We start from the raw sequence: 25,901 nt of genomic DNA, 5'->3' as shown, positions 1-25,901 counted from the left end.
TCCCACATGGGACTCCCACTCTTATGCCCATTTAAAGATGAGGTAACTGAGTCCCAGAGAAGTGAACTGACTTGCCCAAGGTCACCCAACAGGAAGAGAACCCAGGTCCTTTTGTTTCCCAGGCCCATGCTCTAAGCCACGTTGTTTCTCTAAAAACCTCTGCACTTCTGTGCCTCCCAGAAGCACTGAACTAACAAATGGCTGTGGGCCTCGTAGTCCTCTGAATCTGGAAGAAATGAATTTCTTCCTCTTTGTCTTCCTCTTTGAAGAATGTCAGCAGGACACCCAATCAGCTGTGGTGTGGAGACTGAAACAGGTTGTCCCCAAGAGTATGTTCCAATTTTTTATTTTGACCACAGGGGCAAAAAAAGCGGTGAGATTTTAGCAGGGAAAGGGATTGGGAGAAGGCAGGATTCAAAGAGCTAACAGGGCCAGAAAGCCACCACCTGGGGATTTTTTCAGCCCCGACTTGAAACTCTCAGGTCTTTCTTGTTGAGACCAATAATCAGTGGGCTAGGGAATCCAGCTGAGAGTGTTTTGGGGGCCATTTTCCCCACTTCTCCCCCTGGAATAGGTGCCTCAAACAGTGGGACAATGCTGTCAGACTTCTGAAAGAAACCAGGGTGACCACTCCAGCCTTGCCGATGGCTTTTGAACTCGAGCGATCAGGCTGCAAGTGAGAGGGTAAGTTGGAATGACACTGCGGTCTATAAACTGGTGTTGTCCCACAGGGTGAAGGGAGTATTTGGGTAAGCTGGATGTGGAAGGAACTATCGCTTATCCACTGGCCTCTCAGTTACAGTCACACACCTGATTAGCTTTCACTCTTAGAAGCATGAGCTCTGATTACAAAGGGCGATTATATACAAAAAGGACACCAATCTATTACCTACATGACAAAGGCTGGGGAGGGAGAGGACTTGCTTTCATCTCCTTGTTCCTAGAGCACTGTTTGGCACTTATTCAAGATTTTTTATTTATTTACTTATTTTTTATGACATTTGTAAAGTGCTTAAAAAGTGGCAGGCACCGTTCTAAGTGCTAGGGTAGATACAAGATAAGCAGATGGACACAGTCCCGGTCTCAAATGGCGCTCACAATCTTAATCCCCCTTTTACATAGGAGGTAACTGAGGCCCAGAGAAATGAAATGACTCCCCCAAGGTCACAAAGCAGACCAATGGTGGAGACGGGATTAGAACTCATGTCCTTCTGATTCCAAGGCCCATGCTCTATTCACTAAGCCATGCTCTTCTCATTGGCTTATTGAGTTTATTCTGTGCAGAGCACTGTGGTAAGCCCTTGGGAGAGTGACCGTGCACTTGGATGTGACTCCCTTAAGCACTTTGCTACTCTCACTCCAGCCCCACAGCATTCATGTAAAAATTATCATACTCCTATACTGCTGATTTCCTTTATCTGTAATGTATTTCTATGTCTGCCTTTCCCTGGAGATTGTAACTCCTTGTGAGCATGGATCATATCTACCGACTCTGTTGCAGTGGCACTACCAAGAGCTTAGTACAGTGATCTGAACACAGTAAGTGCTCAAGAAAGGCCACTGAATGATCGATTGATAGAAAACTGATGTTATTCCTAATGGTTTCCCACCTTTCCTTGCTCTTGTTCCCTACTAATTTTGCTAATGGCCCTGCATAACCCATCCCTCAGTCTCCCTCCTCCCCCAGGCCCTCCAGTATGGCTACAGCATCGCTAATGCTGCATGGTGACAACCCCTTCTCTCCCCTGGCCCTCCAATGCAACAACTCCTCTCCTTTCTCCATGCTCTGGGCCAGCTAATTCCATTTGTTTCACATAATAATGATGATGATAATAATAATAATGGTATTTATTAAGGGCTGACTGTGCACTTTCTAGGCATAGTACTATTACTAGTACTACTACTTACTATTACTGGGCCAGCTAATTCCATTTGATTCACATAATAATAATAATAATAATAATGGTATTTGTTAAGGGCTTACTATGCACCAAACACTGTTCTAATGCTGGGGCAGATACTAGGTGATCAGGTTGTCCCACTTGGGGCTAACAGTCTTTATCCCCATTTTATAGATGAGGTAACTGAGGCCTAGAGAAGTGAAGTGACTTGCCAAAGTCACACAGCTGACAAGTGGTGAAGCGGGGATTAGAACCCACGTCCTCTAACTCCCCATCCCGTGCTTTTTCCGCTAAGCCATGCTGCTTCTCTAAGCACATGCACTAAGCTATTTGGACAAAGCTGTATTTTCAAGGTATGGCTTTAGTACCTTTCAAGAAAACCAGATGGTGATGGAAGCATCAGTAAAGTATTTATTGAGTGTCATATTGGTACAGAGAAGCAGCACGGTATAGTGGCTAGAACAGGTGCCTGGGAGTCAGAAGGTCTTGTGTTCCAATCTCGGCTCTACTATGTGTCTGCTGTGTGACCTTGGGCAAGTCACTTCATTTCTCTATGGCTCAGTTACCTTATCTATAAAATGGGAATTGAAAGTGTGAGCCCCATGTGGACAGAGACTGTGTCCAAAGTGATTCGTTGAGGGAAGCAGCATGGCGTGGTGGATAGATGATGATGATGATGATGGTATTTGTTAAGCGCTTACTATGTGCAAAGCACTGTTCTAAGCACTGGGGGGATACAATGTGATCAAGTTGTCCCACGTGGGGCTCACAGTCTTAATCCCCATTTTTACAGATGACGTAACTGAGGCTCAGAGAAGTTAAGTGACTTGCCCAAGGTCACACAGCAGACTTGTGGTGGAGCCGGGATTCGAACCCATGACCTCTGACTCCAAAGCCCGTGCTCTTTCCACTGAGCCACGCTGCTTCTCTAGATAGATAGAGCACAGGTCTGGGAGCACTATACAATAGAGTTGTAGACACTCTCCCTGCACACAAGGAGCTTCCAGTCTAGAGGGTGGACTGTCTAGCGACTGTGTCCAAACTGATTCACTGAGGGAAGCAGCGTGGCTCAGTGGGAAGAGCCCGGGCTTTGGAGTCAGAGGTCATGGGTTCAAAGTCCCGCTCCGCCGGTTGTCAGCTATGTGACTTTGGGTAAGTCACTTAACTTCTCTGTGCCTCAGTTCCCTCATCTGTAAAATGGGGATTAAGACTGTGAGCCTCCAGTGGGACAGCCTGATCACCTTGTAACCTCCCCAGAGCTTAGAACAGTGCTTTGCATGTAATAAGCGCTTAATAAATGCTATTATTATTATTATCATGGCAGTGGACTGTTTGGAGACTCCTGCTTCAGTCAGAAGTCAGTTGTGGGAGAGGGTTCACCCTCCTTGAGAAAAATCTTTATGGAGATAAAGTCACAAAGGAACCAATTCTGCATGGGACAACCCATCAGTGTAATGAAGGTCAATCTTCAAGGGCAAATATTGAGAAGCAGCATGGCCTAGTGGAAAGAGCATGGTCCTGGGAGTCAGAGGACCTGGGTTCTAATCCCGGGTCTGCCATGTGTCTGCTGTGTGACCTTGGGCAAGTCACTTCACTTCTCTTTTCCCCTGTTACCTCATCTGTGAAATGGGGATTGAGACTGGTAGCCCCCATGGGACAGGGACTCTGTCCGACCTGATTAGTTTTTCTCTACCCCAGTGCTTAGTACAGTGTCTGACACTTCGTAAATCCTTAATAAGTACCATTAAAAAGAACAAAAGCAAACAAACAAAAAAACACCGTGGAAGGGAGTTTTGGCTAGTCGTCTGTCTTGCTGACCAAACTAGAACCCTGAAACAGCATCTCACCTTTATTCATTCACGCAGTCATATTTATTGAGCACTCACTGTGTGCAGAGCACTATACTAAGCGCTTGCTTTAGTAATTCCATCATCAAAAATAGAGGGCAGCCAACATATAATATGGTATTAAGGGGCAAAAAGCATAGGTTTAGTGGTTAGAGCCTGGGCCTAGAAATCAGAAGGAGCTGGGTTCTAATTCCTGCTCTGTCACTTGTTGGTTATGTGAACTTGGGCAAATCACTTCACTTCTCCGGGCCTGTTACCTCATCCGTAAAATGGGGATAATGTGGGACAGGGACCGTGTCCAACCCATTTACCTTGATTCCAGCCCTTAGTACAGTGCCCGGCACATAGTAAGTGCTTAATCAACCCTTAGTACAGTGCCCGGCACATAGTAAGTGCTTAATCAATCAATCAATCATATTTATTGAGCACTTACTGTGTGCAGAGCACTGTACTAAGCACTTGGGAAGTACAAGTTGGCAACATATAGAGACGGTCCCTATCCAACCGTGGGCTCACAGTCTAGAAGGGGGAGACAGAGAACAAAACAAAACATATTAATAAAATAAATAGAATAGATATGTACAAGTAAAATAAATAGAGTAATAAATACGTACAAGCGTACATATATACAGGTGCTGTGGGGAAGGGAAGGAGGTAAGGTGGGGAGGATGGAGGGGGGATGAGGGTGAGAGGAAGGAGGGGGCTCAGTCTGGGAAGGCCTCCTGGAGGAGGTGAACTCTCAGTAGGGCCTTGAAGGGAGGAAGAGAGCTAGCTTGGCGGATGTGGGGAGGGAGGGCATTCCAGGCCAGGGGGAGGACGTGGGCCAGGGGTTGACGGCGGGACAGGCGAGAATGAGGCACGGTGAGGAGATTAGAGGCAGAAGAGCAGAGGGTGCGGGCTGGGCTGTAGAAGGAGAGAAGGGAGGTGAGGCAGGAGGGGGCGAGGTGATGGACAGACTTGAAGCCGAGGGTGAGGAGTTTCTGCCTGATGCATAGGTTGATTGGTAGCCACTGGAGATTTTTGAGGAGGAGAGTAACATGCCCAGAGTGTTTCTGGACAAAGACAATCCAGGCAGCGGCGTGAAGTATGGATTGAAGTGGGGAGAGACAAGAGGATGGGAGATCAGAGAGGAGGCTGATACAGTAACAAATAGCATTATTTAAATTTTTTTATTGAAAATTCTGAAACTGCTGCAGCTCAATTTTCAGTCTAGTTGGACTGATAAGACATACATAATGCTCCTGTAAATCGAAATAACATGGCAGGCCCCTAATTGATCGACTGTACCTTGCAGGTGGACATCAAGTCTGCAAACTAGTTGCTTTGACCTGTTTTGGTAATATGTGCGATACTTAAAGAAGTGTTTTCAATTCTCTGTGGGGAGGAAAGAGGGGCACCCAAGAAAATCCTTGAAACCCTTAGGTTTTTTTAATTCTTCTCTTCTTTTACTCCTCTCAATGGATATATTGTTTTTATCAGCAACTGTACTAAATGAGTTGGTTGGGAACTAATGAGGCAAGATTCTCCCAGTCCATAAGGTGCTTCCTGGCTTTATGCAGACATCTTTGGAGGCTGAGGCTGACATCCGAGGATATCAACTCCCTTATAACCAAGAGTGACATCAGTAATGGAAAACTCATGCTAGAATTGATTAAACATTGCCAGTGTACTAGCACAGAACACAGGGGCAGACATAGATTCTGACCTGTGGGCTCCCAGACCCAGTAAAAATATCAGCTTCAGTGCTTTCTTGAAAATAAATGATAAACTCCTTACAGAAATCTGTGGTTTCATTCTTTCTCATCACAACCACCAGGGATTTGATCTGTCGGTCAGAGATAAACTACAAAGGGTAACAGACTGTCACAGAGAAAAAAGAGAGAAGCCAGAGACTTTATAACAGAGTAGAAAAATCATTTATAGGTGGGTCACGTGCACTGCATAAACTAATCCTGGCCTGTGGAAATTCAACACCAAATAATTTTGCTTGCTTTGTGGTTTGGGTTTTTAAACTAACTTGGTCCAACTTGGTCAAAGTGCAGCTGCCTAGAATAAACTTCAGGAATAGGATGAGAAAGACAATCACAGGAGAAAATGAGGAATTGCTATATGAACTCACCAATTTATCTATTCTCAGATTGTTATTGTAGACAATGGTAATACAGTGAACGTTGGCTGCTTTTGTTTCAGAGTGGCTTCTTATCACTGCCAACATTATTGATAGGTATCAAACTACATCCTCTAGACTGTAAGCTCATTATGGGCAGGGAGCATGTCTGCTAATTCTGTTGTATTGTACTCTCCCAAGTGCTTATTACAATGCTCTGCATATTGATTGATTCCAGAGTTATATATTTCCTGATACTTGTGAAGCTGTTAGAGAGCCTCACAGTTTAATATATCAGCTAGATAGATCAGGCTGTTGAAAACTAATATTTGGCTTAGCACTGAAATTACTCTCAAAAGTATTTACTGCAAGGTGGCTCTGTGACTGTATTTCCATATTCTCAGAGGAATTAGGAGTCCTATGGAAGAAAGTGATTTACTCCTGTGTGTAAATGGCACAGGATGGTGGAAAGGATTGAGAAGCAGCATGGCCTACTGGATAGAGCAAGGGCCTAGGCATCAGAAGAACCTGGGTTCTAATCCCTGTCTGCTGTGTGACCTTGGGCAAGTCACTTCATTTCTCTGTGCCTGTTACCCCATTTGTAAAATGGAGATTAAGACTATAAGCCCCATGTGGGACAGGGACTCTGTTTTATCTGATTACCTTGTATCTACCCCAGGACTTAGAACAGTGCCTAGTGCATAGTAAGTGCTTCACAGGTACTATAAAAAAAACTTGTTTACTCCTATGTGTAAATGGTGCAGGATGGTTGAAAGGGTCACACCAGTTATCTGGATACATTTTTTGTGAAGTAACAATACTTGTGGCATTTGTTAAGTGGTGATTATGTGCCTAGGACTGTACTAAGTGCTGGAGTAGAGAAAAGTGATACAGTTCAGCAGTCACAGTGAAACTTTGTGAGGACTAACACGGTGGTCCAGTAGGACAATTTATTGGGTGGGAGCTCTTCGTGGATTCTTGACCAAATCCAATGAATGAGGGTAAAAAGAGAAATGTTTCCAGAAATAATAACAGTAATAGTAATAACAATAATAGTGGTATTTGTTAAGTGCTGACTATGTATCAAGCACTATACTAAGCTGTGGGATAGATAAAGGATCATCAGGTCCCATATGGAGCTCACAGTCTAAGTAGGAGGTAGAACAGGTATTGTATTCCCATTTTGCAGATGAGGGAACTGAGGCACAGAGAAGTGAAGTGACTTGCCCAAGGTCACACAGCAAACAAGTGTTAGAGCCTGGATTAGTATTCAGATTCTCTAACTCCCAGGCCCGTGCTATTTCCACTAGGCCACACTGCTTTTCTTCTGCTACCTATTAAACATCAGAGCTGCTGACAGACAAATGACTGATCTTTCAAACTGTGAGGGAAAGAGGATATCACATCTGTTCAAGGCAACAACTTGAATGTCTTCACTAACTAGGTTCATTTATTCATTCATCCAATCGTATTTATTGAGCGCTTATTGTGTGCAAAACACTGTACTAAGCACTTGGAAAGTACAATTTGGCAACAGATAGAGACAATTCCTATCCAACAACAGGTTCGTAGTCTAGGAGAGAGGAGGCAGACAACAAAATAAAACAAATAGACAGACATTAATAGCATCAAAATAGATAAATAGAATTATAGATATATACACATCATTAATAAAATAAATAGAATAATAAGTATGTACAAATATCCACAAGTGCTGTGGGGTGGGGAGGGTGGTAGAGCAGAGGGAGGGAGTAGGGGCAATGGAGAGGGGAGGAGAAACAGAGGAAAAGGGGGGCTCAGTCTGGGAAGGCCTCCTGGAGGAGGTGAGCTCTCAGTAGGGCTTTGAAGGGGGGAAGTGTGCTAGTTTGGTGGATTTGAGGAGGGAGAGCATTCCAGGCCAGAGATAGGATGTGGGCTGGGGGTCGACGGCGGGCTGGGCGAGAACGAGGCACAGTGAGGAGGTTAGTGGCAGAGGAGTGGAGTGTGCGGGCTGGGATGAAGAAGGAAAGAAGGGAGGTGAGATAGGAGGGGGCAGAGTGTTGGAGAGCTTTGAAGCCAATAGTGACGAGTTTTTGCTTCATATGAAGGTTGATAAGTATCCACTGGAAATTTTTGAGAAGGGGGCTGACATGCCCAGAGTGCTTCTGCAGAAAGATAATCTGGGCAGCAAAATGAAGTAAAGACTGAAGCAGGGAGAGACAGGTGGTTCGGAGGTCAGAGAGGACGCTGATGCAGTAATCCAGTCAGGATATGATGAGAGACTGTACCAACGAGGCAGTGGTTTGGATGGAGAGGAAAGGGCGGATCTCAGTGATGTTGTGAGGTGAGACCAGCAGGTTTTGGTGAGGGATTGGATGTGTGGGGTGAGTGAGACAGTGGAGTCAAGGATGATACCAAGGTTGCGGGCTTATCATCATCATCATCATCATCATCATCATCATCATCAATTGTATTTATTGAGCGCTTACTATGTGCAGAGCACTGTACTAAGCGCTTGGGAAGCACAAATTGGCAACATATACAGTCCCTACCCAACAGTGGGCTCACAGTCTAAAAGGGGGAGACAGAGAACAAAACCAAACATACTAACAAAATAAAATAAATAGAATAGATATGTACAAATAAAATAAATAAATAAATAGAGTAATAGAGTAATAAATATGTACAAACATATATGCATATATACAGGTGTTGTGGGGAAGGGAAGGAGGTAAGATGGGGGGGATGGAGAGGGGAAAGAGGGGGAGAGGAAGGAAGGGGCTCTTATGAGACGGGAAGGATGGCAGTGCTGTCCACAGTGACGGGAAAGTCAGGGAGAGGACAGGGTTTGGGAGGGAAGATAAGGAGCTCAGTCTTAGACATGTTGAGTTTTAGGGGGCAGGCAGGCATCCAGGTAGAGGTAAATCCAATCATTTTCTCCTCCTTTAAAAAGAACATGGTGGAGAAAGCGGAGTGGTATATGGAAAGGGCATGGACCTGGGAATCAGAGAAATCTGGGTTTGAATCCTAGCTCTGCTAATTGTCTGCTCTGTGACCTTGGCTAAATCATTTAATTTATAAGTGCCTCAGTTTCCCATCTGTAAAATGAGGATTCATTACCTATTCTCACTTAAACTGTGAGCCTCTTGCAGGACACAGCCTTTGTCTGACCTGATTATCTTTTCTCTACCCAGCATAGCTTTTAACAAATATGACAATTATTAGAAAGGAGGCCAAGTATTATCTTCCAAAGCAAAGATCTGAGTTGTGTGACAGAATTGAAACGAGGTAATAACTTGATATTGAAAATATAAAAATCCAATTTCTAAAATGTGACATCCTCTCAGCTTTTTCAAAGGCTCTCCTATTATCTGGAAAACAGCAGCTGAAAAATGGTTGGTGGGTTTGCCATCTAAATATCAAACTTTATCAGGATATGAATGAAAGGTGGGTTATACAGGTTTTTATGGACTATAAATATATTAGTTTAGAGGAATCATGTTTGAAATATATATGATACAAGTTTGCAGTGGCCTTTCCAGCATAAAAATGACTGTCTTGTGGAAATGAGAGGATTCATTTATCTGCTGGGGAGATTTGAGCTCTGATGCTGGTCTGAGCTCATGCTGACATTAATGACGATACTAGCTAATTTGCAAACTCTGTGTTTCTGAGCCAGTGACAAGATTCTGAAATTTTGAACACTAAAGACTTCATGAAAACCCAGGAAAATTCTAATTCCATTTATTTATGAAACAGAAGTGAAACTAAAACTAAAATCTCCCTGTTCCTCTCCATTCATTCATTCATTCATTCAATCGTATTTTTTGAGCACTTACTGTGTGCAGAGCACTGTACTAAGCGCTTGGGAAGTACAAGTTGGCAACATACAGAGACGGTCCCTATCCAACAGCGGGCTCACAGTCTAGAAGCCCCACCTCCTCCCCCACACTCTTCAACCCTCCCTATATTCCCTGCAGTAACTCAAGATGAGATCTCTTGCCTCCTTAATTTTTTTAATGGTATTTGATAAGCACTCTTTACGTGCCAGGCACTGTATTAAGCACTGGGGTATATACAAACTCACCAGTCCATGTCCCACATGGGGCTCAAAGCCTTATTCTCCACTTTAGTATGAATTAAATGAGGCACAGAAAAGTGAAGTGACTTATCCCAGGTTATACAACAGAGAAATGGCAGATCAGGATTAGAACCCAGGTCCTTCTGACTCCCATGTCTGGCTTCTATCCACTAGACTGCACTGCTTCCTCTCTAAACCTATCCCCTCCAGCTGTGCTTCTGACCCAATCCCTTCATACTTTTCTAAAACGCTCACTCCCTCTCTTCTTCCTTCTTTGACTGTCATTTTCAACTGTACACTTTCCAACTGCTTCTTCCCCACTGCTTTCAATCAATCAATCAATCAATCAATTGTATTTATTGAGCGCTTACTGTGTGCAGAGCACTGTACTAAGCGCTTGGGAAGTACAAGCTGGCAACATATAGAGACGGCCCCTACCCAACAATGGGCTCACAGTCTAAAAGGGGAAGACAGAGAACAAAAAAAACATACTAACAAAATAAAATAAATAGAATCGATAGGTACAAGTAAAATAAATAAATAAATAGGGTAATAAATATGTACAAACATATATACAGGTGCTGTGGGGAAGGGAAGGCAAGGGGAAGCACCGTGGCTCAGTGGAAAGAGCGAGGGCTTGGGAGTCAGAGGTCATGGGTTCGAATCCCGGCTCCGCCACTTGTCAGCTGTGTGACCTTGGGCAAGCCACTTAACTTCTCTGTGCCTCAGTTCCCTCATCTGTAAAATGGGGATGAAGACTGTGAGCCCCAAGTGGGACAACCCGATCACCTTGTAGCCCCCCCAGCGCTTAGAACAGTGCTTTGCACATAGTGAGCGCTTAACAAATACCACCATTATTATTATTCACTGCTCTGGGCCTCAGTTCCCTCCTCTGTAAAACGGGGATTAGGACTCTGAGCCCCACCGGATCATCATCATCATCATCAATCGTATTTATTGAGTGCTTACTGTGTGCACAGCACTGTACTAAGGGCTTGAGAAGTACAAGTTGGCAACATATAGAGACAGTCCCTACCCAATAGTGGGCTCACAGTCTAAAAAGATCGCCTTGTAACCGCCGCAGCGCTTAATAAATTCCCTCATGATGATTATTGGGGTGGCGGGCCTGGCAGAGGGAGGCTTGGCAAGGCCCGGGACACCGCCGCGGGTTGGGGTTGGGGAGGGGGAGGGGTCCCGCCGTTCAAACATGCTTATGTCTCCCCTATCCTAAAAAACCCTCCCTTGACCCTACAGCTCCCTTTAGTTATCTCCCCATCTCCCTCCTACAATTTCTTTCTAAACTCGAGTTGTTTTATACACAGTCTTCACTTTCTATTGTCCAATTCTCTCCTAAATCCCCTCCAATATGGCTTCCACCCTCTTCACTCCACAGAAACAGCTCTCTCTAAGTTAACCTGTGATATTCTTCTCACCAAATTTAATAGCCTCCATTCAATCTTAATTCTCCAAGACCTCTCAGCTCTCTTTGACACTGTAGACCATCCCCTCCAACCTTGGCTTCACTGATGCTATCCTCTCTTGGTTCTCCTATCTCTCTGAACACTCCTTCTCAGTTCTTTTGCTGGCTCTTCCTTTGCCTTCCACCCTCAGAACAGTGAGGGTCCTTCAATGCCTAGTTCTTTGTCCCTTTCTATTCTCCTTCTCCACTTGGAGAATTCAACTACTATCTCTATGTAGTTGATTTCCAAGTCTACATCTCCAGCCCTGAGCTTTCTCCTCTGCTGCCCTCTCACATTTCCACCTGTATTCAGGACCTAGATGTCCTGCCAAAACCTCAACCTAGACACGTCCAACCCAAACACTGTCCTCTCCCTGTCTTTCCTATCACTGTATACAAGACCTCTAGACTGTAATAATAATAATGGCATTTATTAAGTGCTTACTATGTGCAAAGCACTGTTCTAAGCACTGGGGAGGTTACAAGGTGATCAGGTTGTCCCACAGGGGGCTTACAGTCTTAATCCCCATTTTACAGATGAGGTAACTGAGGCACAGAGCAGTTAAGTGACTTGCCAAAGTCACACAGCTGACAATTGGCAGAGCCAGGATTTGAACCCATGATCTCTGACTCCAAAGCCCATACTCTTTCCATTGAGCCACGCTGCTTCTATAAGCTGTAAGTTTGTTGTGGGCAGAGAAGATGTCCACCAACTCTTTTGTACTCTCCTGTGCCCTGCACTCTAGTAAGTGCTCAATTAATATGACTGATTGATTGATTGAAATGCCACAGCCCTCCCTATCTCACCAGTCTGTAACCTTGGCATTGTTCTCGACTCATCTCTCTCATTCCACCCACATATTCAATCTGTCACCAATCCTGTCAGTTCTACCTTCACGGCATTGCTAGAATCCTCCCTTTCCTTTCCATTCAAACTGCTACCACACCGATGCAAGCACTTATCCTATCATGCCTTGACTACTGTATCAACCTCCTCACTGACCTCCCGGCCTCCTGTCTTTCCCCACTCCAGTTCATACTTCACTAGTCTGCGCTGATCATTTTTCCACAGAAATGTTCAGTCCATGTTTCCCCATTTCTCAAGAACTTCCATTGGCTGCCCATCCACCTCTGCATCAAACAAAAAGTCCTTACCTTTGGCTTTAAAGCACTCAATCAGCTCATCCCATACTACCTCCTCTCGCTCACCTCCTACTGCAGCCCAGCCCCCAAATTCAGTTCTTCTAGTGTCAGCTTGTTCACTGTATTCATTCATTCATTTCATTCAATTGTATTTATTGAGCGCTTACTGTGTGCAGAGCACTGTACTAAGTGCTTGGGTAGTACAAGTTGGCAACATATAGAGAGGGTCCCTACCCAACAGCGGGCTCACAGTCTAGAAGTGGGGAGACAGACAACAAAACAAAACATATTAACAAAATAAAATAAATAGAATAAATATTTACAAGCAAAATAAATAGAGTAATAAATATGTACAAACATATATACATATATATATATCTAGATATGTTGCCAACTTGTACTTCCCAAGCACTTAGTACAGTGCTCTGCACACAGTAAGCGCTCAATAAATATGATTGAATGAATGAATGAATATACAGGTGCAGTGGGGAGGGGAAGGAGGTAAGGTGGAGGGGATGGGGAGGGGGAGGTGGGGGAGAGGAAGGAAGGGGCTCAGCCTGGGAAGGCCTCCTGGAGGAGGTGAGCTCTCAGTAGGGCTTTGAAGGGAGGAAGAGAGATAGCTTGGTGCATGTGCGGAGGGAGGGCATTTCAGGCCATGGGGAGGACGTGGGCCAGAGGTCGATGGCGGGACAGGTGAGAATGAGGCACAGTGAGGAGGTTAGCGGCAGAGGAGTGGAGGGTGTGGGCTGGGCTGTAGAAGGAAAGAAGGGAGGTGAGGTAGGAGGGGGCAAGGTGATGGAGAACCTTGAAGCTGAGAGTGAGGAGTTTTTGCCTGATGCGTAGGTTGATTGGTAGCCACTGGAGATTGTTGAGGAGGGGAGTAACATGCCCAGAGCTTTTCTGCGCAAAGATGATATGGGCAGCAGCGTGAAGTATAGATTGAAGTGGGAGGAGACAGGAGGATGGGAGATCAAAGAGGAGGCCGATGCAGCAATCCAGTCAGGATAGGATATAAGATTGAACGAGCAGGGTAGCAGTATGGATGGAGAGGAAAGGGTGGATCTTGGCGAAGTTGTGGAGGTGAGACCGGCAGGTTTTGGTGACAGATTGGATGTGAGGGGTGAACGAGAGAGCAGAGTCGAGGATGACACCAAGGTTGTGGGCTTGTGAGACGGGAAGGATGGTAGTGCCATCAATGGTGATGGGAAAGTCAGGGATAAGGCAGGGTTTGGGAGGGAAAATAAGGAGTTCAGTCTTGGACATATTAAGTTTTAGATGTCGGGCAGACATCCAGATGGAGATGTCTTGAAGGCAGGAGGAGACATAAGCCTGAAGGGAGGGAGAGAGAGCAGGGGCAGAGATGTAGATTTGGGTGTCATCAGCGTAGAGATGATAGTTGAAGCTGTGGAAGCGAATGAGGTCACCAAGGGAGTGAGTGTAGATCGAGAACAGAAGGGGACCAAGAACTGACCCTTGTATATCGATCTCACCTATCTCATCTCATCTCAACTCGTCATGAAGAAGCAGCCTGGCATAGTGGATAGAACAAGGGCCTGGAAGTCAGAAAGTCATGGGTTCTTGTCCCGGCTCTGACATTTGTTTGCTGTGTGACCTTGGGCAAGTCACGTCACTTCTCTGTGCCTCACCTCATCTGTAAAATAGGGATTGAGACTGTGAGCCCCAGGTGGGACGGGGACTGTGTCCAACCCAATATGCTTGTAATAATAATAATAATAATAATAATGATGGTATTTGTTAAGTTCTTACTAATGATGGCATTTATTAAGTGTTTAATATGTGCAAAGCACTGTTCTAAGCTCTGGGGAGGTTACAAGGTGATCAGATTGTCCCATGGGGGGCTCACAGTCTTCATCCTCATTTTACAGATGAGGTAACTGAGGCCCAGAGAAGTTAAGTGATTTGCCTGAAGCCACACAGCTGACAGGTGGCAGAGCTGGAATTTGAACCCATGACCTCTGACTCCAAAGCCCATGCTCTTTCCACTGAGCCATGCTTGCTTACTATGTGCCAAGCACCATTCTGGGTGCTGGGGTAGATACAGGGTAATCAGGTTGTCCCACATGGGGCTCACAGTCTTAATCCCCATTTTATAGATGAGGTAACTGAGGCCCAGAGAAGTTAAGTGACTTGCCCGAAGTCATACAGCTGATAAGTGGCAGAGCCGGATTAGAACCCATGACTTCTGACTCCCAAGCCCATACTCTTTCCACTCAGCCACACAATACCCATCTCTGCTCTTAGTAAGTGCCTGATGCACAGTAACTGCTTAACAGTTACCATGATACACACACACATATATATGTATATATATATCGCTGACAACCCCTTTCCCAATGTCCTTGTCATAGCCTGGAACTCCCTCCCCCTCCATATGTGCCAGACCACCACTCTCCTCACTTTCAAAGGTCACATCTCCTCCAAAATGCCGTTCCTGATTAAGCCCTTTTCTTTGGCTCGCTCTCCCTTCTGTGTCATCTATGCACTTGGATCTGTGACCTCTGGACATTTGCTATTCACCCCACTCTGGACCCCACAACACTTATAAACATATCTTTAAATTGACTTGTCTTATGCTGTCGAGTCATCTCCGGTCCATAGCATCTCCATGGACATATCTCTCCCAGAACGCCCCACTTTCCATCTGCAATCGTTCTGGTAGTGAATTCATTGAGTTTTGTTGGTAAAAATCTGGAAGTGGTTTACCATTGCCATCTTCCATGCAGTAAACTTGAGTCTCTGCCCTTGACTCTCCCATGCTGCTGCTGCCCAGCACAGGTGAGTTTTGACTTGTAACATTGCCTTCCACTCGCTAGCCACTGCCCAAGCTAGGAATGGAATGGGTAGGCCTCTGCTTGTCTCTCCCTTGAGATTGGTAGAGTACTGGAAACTCTCCAGATATGATCAGAGAGAGGGATCACTTGCATACAAATCTGTAGCTTTGTCATTTATAGTAATGCCTATCTCCCCACCTAGACTGCAAGCTCATTAAGGATAGGGAAGGTGTCTGCTAATTCTGTTGTATTGTACACTCCCAAGAGCTTAATGCTCAATAAGTACCATTGGAGAAGCAGCGTGGCTTAGTGGAAAAGAGCCCGGGCATTGGAGTCAGTGGTCATGGATTCAAATCCTGGCTCTGCCAACTGTCAGCTGTGTGACTTTGGGCAAGTCACTTAACTTCTCTGGGCCTCACTTCCCTCATCTGTAAAATGGGGATTGACTGTGAGCCCCCCGTGGGACAACCTGATCACCTTGTATCCCTCCAGCGCTTAGAACAGTGCTTTGCACATAGTAAGCGCTTAATAAATGCCATCATTATTTATTATTTATTATTATTGGTTAATTGAAACAGAAGTTCAGAGGTCGGGATATAACTTCTGTTAAGGTTCAAAGCACTTACTGGAAGTAACGCCATTGAAGAACTAGCCACAGAGCCCAAATTCTTCATTTCCAGTACCTTTTTTGGCCAGTGGGACCCTCAAAATTGCAAGTTCATATATGCCCTAGACTCATTTCTGGGACTTGAATGGCATATTATATGCCAATATTTCACTGATCTGGAGGACTTCCAAGAAAGTATGTTAATGAATGGGTTATTTATTCAAAAGTTCGTATGCTTTTTGACATCTGGGGAAATAGAATAAATAAATCACACCTTTAAAAGACTGTGACATAATAGTTGAATGTTCTGTCATAAGACCGAATTTTCTAATTTGGGCAAGAGATGGTGGCTTTAAATCAGACCCTTTAATATTGCTTCAGAATTTGCAATGTGTGGTGTATTACGACGGCTTGGGAGGACTACAGTATAAAATCTTCCCCTGCAAACCTTCAGAGAACATTTGTTTGCATTTTGCCACTTAATTTGCCTTCTTCTCTCCTCTGCAAACATTGCTGACATTTGAATGGTGTTTGGTGCCCAAACTCTCATTGAACGTGAAGCTTATCACCTCAGTGACTCTTAGTAAAATGAAATAGGCTGGAAACTGTAGTCTGTCCATTCTTGGGAGAAAACGTCTGTTCTCTTTGACTTGTGTTTGGAGTGAATTCTTTTGAGAGAGCGGGAAGCTAGTTGCCTTGCTCACTTCTCGGAAGACTTGGAAGCAGCATGGCCTAATGGATAGCGCCTTGACCAGCTCCACCACTTTGTACTGCGTGACCTTGGGTAAGTCACTTAACTTCTCGGTGCCTCAGTTACCCCATCTGTAAAATGGGGATTAAGACTCTGAGCCCCATGTGGTACAGGGACAATGTCCAACCCAATTTGCTTATATCCCCCCAGTGTTTAGCACAGTGTCTGGCATATAGTAAGCACTTAACAGATACCACAATTATTTTTATTATTATACTTAAGGAACCAGCATGGCTTAGTGGAAAGATCATGGGTCTGGAAGTGAAAAGACCTGAGTTCTAATCCTGACTCCATGATTTGTCTATTTATGACCAGGGGTAAATCACTTGACGTCTCTGTTACATCATCTGTAAAATGGGGATTAGTTTTACTCAGTTTTACCCTTTTTCTCAGAATGTGACCCCCAAGAGGGGTGGTGACTGTCTCTAACCTGATTATCGTGTATCTACTCCAGTGCTTGGTACAGTACCTGACACATAGTAAGCACTTAACAACTACTATTAAAAAATGTCTGGGTTGTCGTCCTAAGGCAGTTTGATATGGTGTGTTATTCAAAGACGTTTCTTATTCTATTTTTTTGATGTTTGTTAAATGTTTACTCTGTGCCAGGTAACTGTACTAAGCGCTGGCGTAGATTCAGGATCAATCAATCACTTGTTTTTATTGAGTGCTTACAGTGTGCAGAGCACTGACCCATACACTTCCGAGAGTACGATATAATGACTTGGTAGGCAGGTTCCCTGTCCACCATAAGCTTAAAGTCTAGGGGGGGAAGACATGCTCAGTGGAAAGAGCACGGGCTTTGGAGTCAGAGGTTATGGGTTCAAACCCCAGCTCTGCCGCATGTCTGCTGTGTGACCTTGGGCAAGTCACTTCACTTCTCTGAGCCTCAATTATCTCACCTGTAAAATGGGGATGAAGACTGTGAGCCCCACGTGGGACAACTTGATCACCTTGTATCCCCCTCAGTGATTAGAACAGTGCTCTGCACATAGTAAGTGCTTAACAAATGCCATTATTATTATTATTATTATTAATATAAATAAATAAATTACAGACATGTACAAAGTGCTGTGGGGCTGAGGGAGGGGTGAATAAAGGATGCAAATCCAAGTGCGAAAGCAACACAGATGGGAGTGGGAGAAGAGGAAATGAAGGCTTAGTTTGGGAAGGCCTCTTGGAGGAAATGTGTTCCCAATACGGCTCTGAAGATGGGAAGGCTGATCGTTTGGTAAAAATCGGGTTGGACACTGTCCGTGTTCCACACTGGGTACACAGCTTTAATCCCCATTTTACAGATGAGGTAACCAAGGCAAAGGGAAGTGAATTTGAACCCAGGTCCTACTCCCAGGCCCGTGCTCTCTCCACTAGCCCATGCTGCTTCCCTTGTCTATAATAATAATAATAATGATAGTATTTGTTAATGGCTTACTATGTGCCAGACACTGTACTAAGCACTGTGGTAGATAGAAGCAAATTGGACAGGGCTCTCAGTCACAGTCTCAATCTCCATTCATTCATTCATTCATTCAATCATATTTATTGAGCGCTTACTGAGATGAAGTAACTGAGGTATAAAGAAGCAAGGTGACTTGCCCAAGGTCACACAGCAGACAAGTGGCAGAGCTGGGATTAGAACCCATGACCTTCTGACTCTGAGGCCCATGCTCTATCTACTGCATCATGCTGCTTCTCACTACGCTATGCTGCTTCATGCTATGCCACGCTTTAGATGTTTCCAAGTGTTCTAAGTGTTCTAAGAATTAAGCAGGGCAATCTCTTCAAACACGTATGCACAAGAATTTATTCTGTTGCATCCAAAAAGGGGCATCCAGTACTCAGGGGTCCAAGAAACAGCTATGGCTGTGCAGTGAGAGTTGCCTCAGTAGAATCACAGGGTTTTCAGTTGAACTTGGTTACATTGCACTCTCCCAGGCACTTATTCCAGTACTCTGCACACAGTAAGTGCTCAATAAATACCATTGGTTGGTTGATGAATCGATTCATCCAGTGAAAGAATATGGTACGTGTGTTACTGCAGTAGCAATTTTTATTTTAATATATTGCATTCTATTTTAATCAATCAATCAGTGGTATTTATTGAGGGCTCACTATGTTCAGAGCTTATATGTATGTATCTATAATTCTATTTATTTATATTGATGCCTGTTTACTTGTTTTGATGTCTGTCCCCCTACTAGACTGTAAACCCGGTGTGGGCAGGGATTGTCTCTCTTTATTTCTGAATTGTACTTTCCAAGTGCTTAGTAAAGTGTTCTACACTGAATGAACCAAGCACTTGGGAAAGTACAATACGACAGAGCTGGCAGGTGCAATCTCTTCCCACATGGAGCTTATTTTCTACAGAAGGAAACACACAAAAAATAGATTAGGCATAGGGGAAATAGTAGAGTATAAGAGTAAGTACCATAGTACCATAAACTAGAAGGGTTTAGCTTTAATTCTATTTGTTCTGACGATTTGACACCTGTCCACATGTTTTGTTTTGTTATCTGTCTCTCCCTTCTAGACTGTGAACCCATTGTTGGGTAGGGACCATCTCTATACGTTGCCAACTTGTACTTCCTAAGCACTTAGTACAGTGCTCTGCACACAGTAAGCACTCAATAAGTATGATTGAATGAATAATAGGACTCGAGTGAGTATCGAAGTGCTTAAGGAATATTCAGTAGAGGTAGTGAGGAGGGTGGATAGATGAAACAAGGACTTAGTCTGGGAAGGCCTCTTGGAGATGTGATTTAAAGAGTATTTTGGAGGTGAGGAAAATGGTGGATTGCTGGATGTGAAAGAGGAGAGAGTTTGAGACCTGTGGAAGAACATGGGCAGAGGAATTGGTGGTGGGATGGATCGATGTGAGAAGCAGCGTGGCTCAATGGAAAGAGCACATGCTTTGGAGTCAGAGGTCACGGGTTCAAACCCCGGCTCCGCCAACTGTCAGCTGTGTGACTCTGGGCAAGTCACTTAACTTCTCTGTGACTTAGTTACCTCATCTGTAAAATGGGGATTAAGACTGTGAGCCCCACGTGGGACAACCTGATCACCTTGTAACCTCCCCAGCGCTTAGAACAGTGCTTTGCACATAGTAAGCGCTTAATAAATGCCATTACTATTATTATTATTATATACAACCAGTTGGTTGGCGTTAAAGGAGCAGAGTGGTTGGGTTGTAGTAGGAGATCAGCGATGGTAGGTAAGCGGGAGAAAGCTGATTGAGTACTTTATTCATAAATCTTAGAAATGCATTTACTTTTAATATTTTTCCTAATTTGACTCAGCAATGAACAGAGACAGGGTTTAGCAAACATTGTCTTCATTCTTGAATCAAACACATGTCCAAATGTAGATGCTCTTTGCCTCTACCTTTTTGTGTTGTCTTGGCTTGTTTGATGGCTTATATCATTATCTCCCTGGCTTCCCGCCTATATTTGCTCTGCTGGATCACATGTGAAGAGTAGGAGTGACAGACGGCTACCAAACAGATACTGTAAAAAGAGGAGAAAATGGAAAATCCAAAGCCCGAGGATAGAGGAAGCACTTTAAGGAAGCAGCATAATCTAGTGAATGGGGGTACAGTCCTTCTAATCCTAGCTCCGCCGACTGCCGGCCGAGGGACCTTAAGCAAGTCACTATTCTTCTCTGTGCCTCAGTGACCTCATCTGTAAAATGGGGATGAAGATTGTGAGCCCTTTGTGGGACTGGGACTATGTCCAACCTGATTAGCTTGTATCTACCCCAGTGCTTAGTACAGTGCCTAGGACTGTGGATTCCTGTACTTCTTCAGTCACTCCCAGTAGTTTCTTTGAATGCGAAAGATTGCTAGACTGTGAGCCCGTTGTTGGGTAGGGACCATCTCTATATGTTGCCGACTTGTAAGTGCTTAATAAATATGATTGAATGAATGAAGGACAACCAACTATGTGTACTTGCTACTGTGCTTGACATATAATAAGCATTTAATAAATACCATTATCATTGCTATTATTGAGTCTGTTGACCCTGATAGGAAACTCTCTGATCTTGTCAGAGATCTGGTATGAATGAGGCTAAGTGTTCTGGGTGGATATTTGTGGAGCAATGATTCTTAATACCCCTGGAGTGTGGGCGCACAAACAGAAAGCAAAATAGCTCCCATTTCAACACGTTGCAATAGATGAAGTCACAAAGATATTGCCTTTCAGCGGTGTGGAAATTTGTGTTTATTTCCCTGGAAAAACACACACCAGACTTTTGATATTGCAGTTACACTCCTGATATTACACTTCACTGGCAGTAGCCCTTCGCACAGGTTTGGCACTTCTTGGTTATTGGTTGCCTAATGGATGGTAAAGACAAATTCCTCAATTTCATAGCTGGCTTTGTTGGGTAACACACCATTCAAAATATTTTATTTTTTACTCAATTTCCTTTCATATTTCCACATGTGAAAATTTAATAAAAAGTTCCATTGTAAAAGGCATCAAAGATCTTATTTTAAAATGCACACCAGGAGATAAAAATGAGCATTATTTGGGTTTCTGAATTTCTGAGGCAGTTCTCATACTGACCATACAAGTAAAAATCTCCTGCTGGGAAAATATTAATTTGAAATGTAATACACTTGAGGCTTGGTGAAAGGCAGAATTATTGCTTGGGGAAACTCACTGTTTGCTCTTTATGCATTCACAATTTTGATTTGGATGGCAATGAATTACATTAACTTTCATTTTGGAAGCCTTTATGGTACCACCAGTAATTTGTGTTCTATTCTTGGGAGATTGCATTTTAGGAAAAAAAAAAAGAAGAAAAGAAAACAAAAAACTGATGGAACTTTGAAATTCTTGCCTTTGAGGCTCAATCCAGAAATGCCTTTCAAAAACAGGGAATACTGACTTCTTAAACCTTTTGCCCTAATGTGTAGCCTCTCTCCGTGAGGTACTCTAGAGTAAATACTTATCAGGGTTTAAATGAGACCGTGTAGATAGTCTAAATCTAGTTCACTTGTATCAGAATACAATTGGACTACACATGTCCGAAATGTTGAGTAAAACCATAATTTGAAAGAGACTGTGGTCTTAATTTTGAATCTATATTACCCATACGAAAAAAGAGACAGTAACATTATTGGCTCAGTTCCAACTTGTGAACAAAATAACCTCAATCAATCAAACAATTAATTGATCAGTAGTATTTATTGAAAACGTCTGTCAAATCATTTCAAAAAAGAACCTAAAATTTAGCTTTCAAGTCATTGCTGTGAATCACCTCCGCTTTTGTTTTAGCAGCTCTTCCAAGCCACCTCAACCCTTCGAAGAATCATAAGCTAGCAGAGTTTACAATGTCTGGAAGAGGGACACCATCTTGGTGATTGAACATTTCTGTCTCAGCCCCTAAATTCCCTTGGATAATTTGTTTCATGATGTGACGGTTTTTATATTTGGAGACTCTGGAGAAAAAAATCTATTTTAATGATTTTTTTTGGGTCAATTAGTTGATACACAGGTTCCCAAGTCCCTTTCAGGGCAGAGACCATCTCTTATTCCACACCCCACCTCACCTCTCTATCCTCTCTACCCACTCTTGATGACCAGAGTACTGCTCTTAACTCTACCCTCTCTACTCAACTCAACTCGCTCACTCCCCTTTCCCTTCATCGCTCTCGCATGACTAACCCACAGCTTTGGATCACTGCCCCTGTCTGCCTTCTTCACTCTAATGCTTGAGCTGCTGAATGCTGCTGGTGAAAGTCTAAACACCAAGCCAACCCGTTCACTTTAATTTTATCCTTTCCTGCTTTAACTCTGCCCGATCCTCTGCCAGGCAAAACTCTTTTTCTTCCCTTATTGCCACCAGGCCCATCACCCCGTCAGCTGTTCTGGACATTTAACTCCCTCCTTAGGCCCACTGTTCCTTCCCTTCCTCCATCCTTCATCCACAACGATCTGGCCACCTACTTCATTAGGAAAATTAACACCATCAGGTCTGAGCTCCCCAAAGTCACCTCTCCCCCTTCTCCATCCCCCCAGCTCTCAACCCTCTCTGCTACTTTCCCATCCTTTCCAGCAGAATCTTCAGATGAAATCTCATCCCTCCTCTCAAGTGCCACCCCGTCCACCTGTGCCACCCCATTCCCTCTCATCTTATGAAAACTCTTGCCCCTTCCCTCCTCCCCTCCTTAATTTCTGTCTTCAACCGTTCACTCTCCACTGGTTCCTTCCCCTCTGCCTTCAAACATGCCCTTGTCTCTTCCATCCTAAAAAAATCCCTCTCTTGATCCCACTTCCCCTTCTAGTTATCACCCTATCTCCCTCCTACCCTTCCTTTCCAAACTCCTAGAATGAATCATCTACACTCGCTGCCTCAAATTCCTCAACTACAACTCTCTCCTAGACCCCCTCCAATCTGGCTTCCGTCCCCTCCACTCCACCAAAACTGCCCTCTCAAAGGTCACCAATAACCTCCTGCTTGCCAAATTCAATGGTTCCTACTCTATCGTAATCCTCCTTGACCAAGGCCCTACTGAGAGCTCACCTCCTCCAGGAGGCCTTCCCAGACTGAGCCCCTTCCTTCTTCTCCCCCTCATCCCCCTCTCCATCCCCCCCATCTTACCTCCTTCCCTTCCCCACAGCACCTGTATATATGTATATATGTTTGTACATATTTATTACTCTATTTATCTTACTTGTACATATCTATTCTATTTATTTTATTTTGTTAGTATGTTTGGTTTTGTTCTCTGTCTCCCCCTTCTAGACTGTGAGCCCGATGTTGGGTAGGGATTGTCTCTATGTGTTGCCGACTTGTACTTCCCTAGCGCTTAGTACAGTGCTCTGCACACAGTAAGTGCTCAATAAATACGATTGATTGATTGATTGATTGATTGACCTTTCAGCTGCCTTCCACACTGTGGACCACCTCCTTCTCCCCAACACTCTATCCAACACTCTATCCAACATTCGCTTCACAGACTCTGTCTTCTGGTTTTCCTCATCTCTCTGGCCGTTCATTCTCAGTCTCCTTAGTGGACTCTTCCTCCCCCTCCTATCCCCTGATTGGAGGGGTTCCTCAAGGGAGCTTCCTCTTGGTCCCTTTCTGTTCTCCATCTACACTCACTCCCTTGTTGAACTCATTCACTCCCGTGGCTTCAACTATCATCTCTACGCTGATCACACCCAAATCTACATCTCCATCCCTGTTCTCTCTCCCTCCTTCCAGGCTCGTATCACCTTCTGCCTTCAGGACATCTCCATCTGGATATCTGCCCACCATTTAAAACTCAACATGTCCAAGACTAAGCTCCTTATCTTCCCTCCCAAACCCTGTCCTCTCCCTGACTTTCCCATCACTGTAGATGCCACTACCATCCTTCCCATCTCACGAACCCACAAACTTGGTGTCATCCTTGACTCTGCTCTCTCATTCATCCCACACATCCAATGCATCACCAAAACCTGCAGGTCTCACCTCCACGACATCTCCAAGATCCGCCCTTTCCTCTCCATGCAAACCACTACCTGACTGTTTCAATCTCTCATCCTATCCCGACTAGAGTACTGCATCAGCTCTTTTCTGATCTCCCAACCACTTGTTTCTCCCTGTTTCAGTCTATACTTCATTTTGCTGCCCGAATTATCTTCCTTCAGAAATGCTCTGGGCATGTCATCCCCCTCCTCAAAAATTTCCAGTGGTTGCATATCAACCTTTATATGAAGCTAAAACTCGTCACTATTGGCTTCAAAGCTGTCCATCACTCTACCCCCTCCTACCTCACCTCCCTTCTTTCCTTCTTCAGCGCAGCCCACACACTCCACTCCTCTGCCGCTAACCTCCTCACTGTGCCTCTTTCTCGCATGTTCTGCCTTCGGCCCCTGGCCCACATCCTACCTCTGGCCTGGAATGCCCTCTCTCCACACATGTGCCAAACTAGCTCTCTTCCTCCCTTCAAAGCCCTGCTGAGAGCTCACCTCCTCCGGGAGGCCTTCCGAGACTGAGCCCTCCTTTTTCCTTTCCTCCTCCCCTCCCCATCACCCCCTGCCCTACCCCCTTCCCCTCCCCACAGCACTTGTGTAAATTTGTACATATTTATTACTCTGTTTTATTAATGATGTGTATGTAGCTATAATTCTATCTAATAATAATAATAATAATAATGGCATTTATTAAGCACTTACTATGTACCAAGCACTGTTCTAAGCACTGGGGGGGGGGGATGCAAGGTGATCAGGTTGTCCCACATGGGGCTCACAGTCTTAATCGCCATTTTACTGATGAGGTAACTGAGGCATAGAGAAGTTAAGTGACTTGCCCAAAGTCACTCAGCTGACAAGTGGCAGAGGCAGGATTAGAACCCATGACCTCCGACTCCAAAGCCCGGGCTCTTTCCACTGAGCCACACTGCTTCTCTAGTTATTCTGATGGTATTAACACCTGTTTACTTGTTTTGTTGTCTGTCTCCCCCTTCTAGACTGTGAGACCGTTGTTGGGTAGGGGTCATCTCTATATGTTGCTGATTTGTACTTCCCAAGCACTTAGTATAGTGCTCTGCACACAGTAATTGCTCAATGAATACAATTGAATGAATGAATTCCCACGTGTGTATTTCCTCAATCAATCAGTCAATCAATGTATTTATTGAGCACTTACTAATGGTGGAACACAGTATTTATTGAGCACTGCGCTTGGAAGAATACAACAATTAGCAGACAAATTCCCCCTCTCATATCTTAGAATAATGTTGTGCACATAATAAGCACTAGTAAATACTGCTACTAGTACGATTTTAATTGTTTATGGTACTTCATTCATTCAATCGTATTTATTGAGCACTTACTGTGTGCAGAGCACTGTACTAAGTGCTTGGGAAGTTGGCAACATATAGAGACGGTCCCTAGTACTTGTTAAGTGTCCTCTCAGGGTTGCACCTGGAAAGTTTCCAATACACTACCAGTCTCGACTATGGGAGGGAGAGTCAAGTAGAGGCCTACCCATTCCATTCCTAGTTTGGCCAGAGGCTAGCGAGTGGCAGACCATCTCCTACAAGTCAAAACTCAACAGTTCTGGGCAGCAGTGGCAGGGGAGAGAGTCGAGGGTGGAGACTCAGGTTTACTACACGGAAGGAGGCAGTGGTAAACTAATTTTGTATTTTTACCAGTCAAACTCTATGGATGCACTACCAGATGGAGGTGGGGTGTTCTGGGAGAGATATGTCCATGGAGTCACTATGGGTCAGAGACGACT

General features: G+C 44.4%; 1 protein-coding gene across 2 annotated transcripts in view; it reads left to right on the top strand.

The window, feature by feature from the left end:
- Window positions 1-25,901, top strand: part of TAFA2 (TAFA chemokine like family member 2) — a 526,830-nt gene that overhangs the window by 125,879 nt on the left and 375,050 nt on the right. The window lies entirely within an intron of this gene.

Source organism: Tachyglossus aculeatus, chromosome 2 (genome assembly GCF_015852505.1).
Source record: "Tachyglossus aculeatus isolate mTacAcu1 chromosome 2, mTacAcu1.pri, whole genome shotgun sequence".
Classification (NCBI taxonomy): domain Eukaryota; kingdom Metazoa; phylum Chordata; class Mammalia; order Monotremata; family Tachyglossidae; genus Tachyglossus; species Tachyglossus aculeatus.
This window is presented reverse-complemented; position numbering and strand designations above follow the sequence as displayed.